The following is a 6000-nucleotide window of genomic DNA, read 5'->3' as shown; positions in this document are numbered from 1 at the left end:
AGTAATACTTTGGAAAAGTTATCTGTTCACTAAATTTATTCATTATATTTTTTTAATTTTTATTTACCTGTCACTTAATATATAAATGCATACATGTGTGTGCTATATATATATATATATATATCAGCAGTATCTGTCCAGTGAACTGTATGGTTATTTATGTTTAGGTAATTTCATCATGTCAAGTCCATCAAAAAGATGGACTTCCATAAACCTTAACAACCCTGCAACACCACTGCACATGCAAACTTAAGTGTTCACCATTGTAAGCTACACCTGTGTTCTACCAAAGCTTTATATATATGGTGTTAGTTTTTCATTTAGTCTTCACACAAAATGTGTGTGCTCCTAGAAATAAATGATGGCATTTATAACTACAATGATTTAGAGTAAATCTTTACAATGAACACAAGCTCAGTATGAGTTGTTCTTTCTTTCCTTGTCTTATTTTATCTTTAGGAAGTTGATTTGAGTTTTGATGTTGTTTGCTACATAAGTATTCCACCACTGGAGTCACTCCACCACTCCTTTCTAGTTTAAGTTACTTTACGCATAGAGTAGCAATTTTTGCACCCAGCCCAAAAAGCAGGGATCAGGATTGCATTCCAATATCCCTACCTAGTAGGTTGATATGGCTGATACTTTCCTTCCTAGACCTATTCAGAACTGTGATCCTCTCAAATTCTACCACTTTAGTTAATTGTGTGAGCTCCTGTTCTCCCTACTTCTAGAAGATAGGCCAGACATAAATGATTACAGGTAATTTGAGTGAATCATGGGCTAAATATAAGTGATTTGATATTAAAGTGTAGGGTAAGTTTGAAAGTATAATCCCAGTAGTCAGAAATTTTGCTAAGTAATTTTGTTTCACATTAACAACACATCTTGACCAGAATTAAGGACTTACTTTTGCTGTCTGTCTAGTTGTATGTCATTTGGTAAAATAAACTTCATGTTGTCCATGTGGCATAAAGAACTTTGAATGGTCTGATGTGCTGGTTCACTTCTATAATCATGGTTAGCAATCAGAAATAAATAGATCACAATTTGAACATAGCCTAACCAAAAATTTAAGAAGTCCCAATCTCAATAAACTAGTGAGTCATGTTGAATCATGCTGCCATTAATCTCAGCACCACAAGAAGCTAAGTCTCTGCTTTGTAACTGTTTCACTTGAGTAACTGGGACTCTTGGAGGCAGTCACCTCTATGGATGCAGAATCTGGGCTGAGATTTAGCAAGAGGAGGGAGGAGTCTGCCCCACCTTCCCAGGGTGAACCTCACAGAATGAAGTGAGCATGCTTGCTTTCCTCCTCCAAACGGCTTGAGAAGCCATGCTGCTGAGTGTTCATTATTTGATCCCAGTGACCTGTGGTAGAAGTAGAAGGAAACATTAAATAAATTTCACATATGCCAATTGAGCTGCTCTCCCAGCCTGTGAGTTCAACTCAGCAAGTGTTCATTATTTGAGAGTTGAGAAAGTTGAGGTAGGGGAGAGAGGGAGGGTGAGTGAAAGAGAGGAGAGATAGAGAGAGAAAGACCTGGGCGCTGGTGGATCACACCTGTAATCCTAGCTAATCAGTACGCTGAGATCTGAAGATTGCAGTTCAAAGCCAGCCTGGGCAGGAAAGTCCGTGAAACCCTTATCTCCAATAAACCACTCAAAAACCAGAAGTGGCGCTGTGGCTCAAGCGGTAGAGTGCTCGACTTGAGCTCAAGAGCTGAGGGACATTGCCCAAGCCCAGAGTTCAAACCCTATGACCAACCAATAAAACAAAAAAGAGAGAGGGGAGGGAGAAAAGAAAGGAAGGAAGGAAGGAAGGAAGGAAGGAAGGAAGGAAGGATGGAAGGAAGGAAGGAAGGAAGGAAGAAAGAAAGAGAAAGAAAGAAAGAAAGAAAGAAAGAAAGAAAGAAAGAAAGAAAGAAAGAAAGAAAGAAAGAAAGAAAGAAAGAAAGAAAGAAAGAAAGAAAGAAAGAAAGAAAGAAAGAAAGAACATGACTGAGAATGAATTGTTTGGAGTCAGGAGTCATATGTCAGAAGTACTACCTGTATTTGTTGTTAGGTTAGGTCTGCCCCAGGGCATGCAGACCCTATGCAGCCAATTCTTGGCTAAGTTTCAACCCTTTATGTGTTGCCTAGTATCTGGCACACCTGGAGGCAGCCACCTCCCCATCCTGTTAAGTCACAACCTGGTCAGCCTCTGGTCCCACTTTCCATCTGACCAGAAGTGAGTCCCAGAACTTGAAGTCACATCCAGATACAGTGTGGCCAGTGTTTCCCCCAAACAGCCACACCTCATCTGGTCCTTCACATAGATTCATCCTTGCCAGAGGTTGGATTGCCCCATTTTTTTTACATGCATTTCTACCATGTATGGCATGGGCAGCAGTTCAGTAAATAAACTTCTTTACCTGACTGAAAACCCTGTGGTGTTCTCTTCATTGGCTACCTAATGAAACTCACCAAATTAATATACTTTACACTTCAGAGTTTCTAGTTATGAATCCATGGATATTTTTGTGACACATATGAGATCAGTATCTACAAAACATATTTACTAACATCATTTAACAGTATAATTGTGCCTAGAATCTTTAATAGCAGCTTAATTAACAATAATGTCTATTTTGTTTGCTTTGCTTTGCTTTGTTTTTGCTTAAAGTAATAGAAGACTTGGTGAGACAATCTCTGTGAAGACTCAGGGTCTGTGTTGGACTGGCAGAATGATGCTGGCTCCGGCCTCAGGATTATCTGAGGACTGTGTTTGTGTATGTGGAAAGCTCTTGGCATACCAGCCTAGAGAGGGAACATGTTCTTTCTCCCTGTCTCAAAGCTATCATGTCTCAAAGCTGAGGAAGTAGCTCTTCTGCTTACTTACACATAGACGAACAGCTAGTCAAGCATTTTCCAGAGTACGGGGAAATGGTTTGAGCTTGCTCTAAAATAGTTTAGATAAAAATATACAAAGATTTATCTCACAGTTTAAGCAAAATTGTATCTGTTGAAATTCTTTGTGTGAATGTCTGCTGAATAAATATTGGCAAAGATAATACTTCCTTGTCTTTAAATACCCACTAACAATAAAGCACAGCATGCAGTGGCAATTGCTGTTTGCACTCTGCAACCCCTGTGTCCTGGTGATTTTGCGACCCTTACCCAGGGACCCCAATGCCTGAGACGTTGACAACTGGCACACAAACAGGGACCCTGCAGTGTTGAATACAGGAAGGGATATTCAGGTAAGTACTTTTAATTACAGGGTGATGGAACAAGTTAAGTCTACTCCGTACTTACATATGCTAAAATATTTACTTGCTGCTTGTGGTGTAACTATTTCTTCTTTTGACATAGAAATGTGTATTAATGTATTTAGGGAATGGAATCATTGGTTCCCCGTTGATGGGGCATTAGATGTTGGTAATTGGAATTGAGTAAAGTATTGTAGAAAGAGATGTTCGAGAAGGGGAAAGGATTCCTGTTAGATTTTGGTCCATTTAGGCTACTTTACATACCCTTTTTAAAGCTTTAAATGAGAAAAGATTAATAGCGGACTTAAAGAAAGAGGCAGTGCCTTCTATTGTAGGTTTACTATTGGACTCGGAGGTTAAGGATGCAATAGATAAGGCTGCATCACAATTAGGAGAAAAAACAAGAGGTAAAGAAAGCTGAAAATGAACAAACTGAAAGCGTAAATAGAATGTCTGAGCAAATGGAATTGATTTTATCAAGATTACTACATATGGAGTTAGAAATTAGCAGAGTGAAAGGATAATCTGAGAAGGTGAAAGTAAAACAGCCTTCCTCTCCTCAGCTTGCGGAAGCAATTTTTACCGCATCACTCCTTCACAAAACAGAAGGCTCAGTGAGTTTGATGAAGAAATGCCTATTTTTTCTTATCCTGTAATTTGACTACCTCCTATGAATGGTATAGCTCAACCAACCAGATATGAGGGTGTTGCTGTCGATGATATTGGTAAACTTAACAATCAGTGACTTATGGTCCTCAGTCTCATTATGTTAAGGAATTACTTAATGGGCTTGCCCGATAATTTTGCTCCCGAGGATTGGAAGATGCTTTGTAGAGCCTTGCTTAAGGAACCAGAATACCTACAATGGCAAATGTAGTTTACTGACTTATAGACAGAAAGGACTAGACAAAATGCACAGAGCAATAATCCACGCCTGCAGATCATAACCTGTCCTATGTTGAGTGGAACAGAACCATATGCAGATGCTCATATGCAAGTGAACTCTCCTGAAGAGATCCATGAGCAGTTATGAGACATAGGTATTGAGGCATGGGAGGATTCGGCTGGTAGGAGAGCATTATGGCTTCTGGACTAAAGTAATTCAAAAACCTAATAAACACTATGTTGAATTTTTATCATGATTGACACTGACCTTGGAACATACTGTTGTGGGAGAGGCTGCACTGCAACAACTACTAGGCATGTTGGCTTATGAGAATGCTAATGAGGACTGTCAACGAGCCCTATTGCCTATTAAAGAATCTGGGGAGGTAAATACATATTTAAGGGCGTGTAAAGACATTACATCCAAATCCCGGCGTTTGCAGTTGTTTGCTGAAACTATGCCCACTGCCTGGAATGCTTTACAAACCATCTAATCTAAAATGTTTTGGATGTGGTCAAATGGGACATATAAAGAAGAACTGTAAAAAGGCTACTGATGTTAACAAGAGAGGACCAGGAATTTGCCCTAAATATAAAAAGGAAAGCACTGGGCAAGAGTGTATAGATAAAAAATAGACAATAAAGAATTCCTATAAAGATGCTTACCCTATGCAGGGAAACTCTCCATCTGGCCAGCCCTGGGACCCAGGATTAATAACTGAGGGTAGCCAACCATTTTTCTTCCTCGTCCCCGCCACAGCCCACAGCACCGCAATGGACATGCCAATTCATTCATCTACTGAGAGGCATATTGGTTTAAAACATGCTTGCATGTAAGTATCAATTATGGTCATTCAAAAATGACAGATGTCACCTCCCCAGACATACTAAAATCATGATTTCTAAGTAAGATAGGATTTTATGGTGGTACAAGGGTTGAGATATATGGATGAGTCTAATGTGTATCTTTCACTGAATTAGGCAGGAAGATATCCAATATCATATGGGATAAAAAAATGGTAGTAAGAAGATATACCCTTGAGAAAGATATAGGAGGCTGACAGAAGTATGGATAATTTTGAAGGATTTAGAAATGCAAGCTCAAGTATGTCTCTTTAAGTGGAAGGGCAAAAGAAGGGGAAGAGAAGAAAATAACTGAAAGCAGATCATTGTCCCAACGTAGAGTATAAAAAAAACATAACCTATAACTTCCAAGTTAAAGAGAGACCAATATAATTCATCCCACTTAATTCAGATACATGCAAAATATTTACTTTGCTTTTTCCCACTTTAATGCTCCAAAATAATTGAAAACTTATATGAAACGTTATGTGATTGTCGTTACTTCAACCTGAACACTAATTGTGATGAGCCCTCTTTTTCTCAGTATGCTCTTGGAAAATACTCCCTAAATTGATGATGTTGTGACTGATTAGAGAGTCAGTGTAACAGGTTTCTATTGTATGATAATCCCTTTTGATTGCTCTATTTCCATTTCATCTGTACAAACTGCTAAGAACATTGTTCAGCTACCACTTCTTGTTTCCAAACACCCAGTCTATTTATGAAGGTACTTTGTCCATGTTAACCAATAGGGTAGTACTCACTCTCTGCGTATAAAAGTTCCACAGTGTAACTCTATGCCAACATTATAAGATGTAGAATTTAAGGCGTTTTGAGACAAACAGTGATATTTGAATTGAAAGGCTTCTTAGAGACATTTTCTTGGAGCTCATTAGTTCTTCTAAGATCAGAATAAAAGCATTTGTTCCCAACATTTAAAATAAAAAGGATCTGTTGAATTAATGGATCTAGAATTTTATGACTTCACATTCATATGTCAAAATTTCATCAATATGAATTACAT

The 6000-nt window shown here is 38.5% G+C and overlaps 1 long non-coding RNA gene across 1 annotated transcript in view; it reads right to left on the bottom strand.

Moving 5' to 3' along the window:
* Nucleotides 1–1085: 1085 nt before the first annotated feature.
* Nucleotides 1086–6000, bottom strand: part of LOC138834474 (uncharacterized) — a 46376-nt gene continuing 41461 nt past the window's right edge. Inside the window, exon 4 of the long non-coding RNA XR_011374135.1 lies at nucleotides 1086–1368. This is a non-coding gene — a long non-coding RNA (uncharacterized lncRNA). The remainder of the gene's footprint in view (nucleotides 1369–6000) is intronic.

The sequence above is a fragment of the Dipodomys merriami genome, unplaced genomic scaffold (genome assembly GCF_024711535.1).
Source record: "Dipodomys merriami isolate MVZ:Mamm:240054 unplaced genomic scaffold, mDipMer1.0.p SCAF_216, whole genome shotgun sequence".
In the NCBI taxonomy this organism is placed as follows: Eukaryota; Metazoa; Chordata; class Mammalia; order Rodentia; family Heteromyidae; genus Dipodomys; species Dipodomys merriami.
This window is presented reverse-complemented; position numbering and strand designations above follow the sequence as displayed.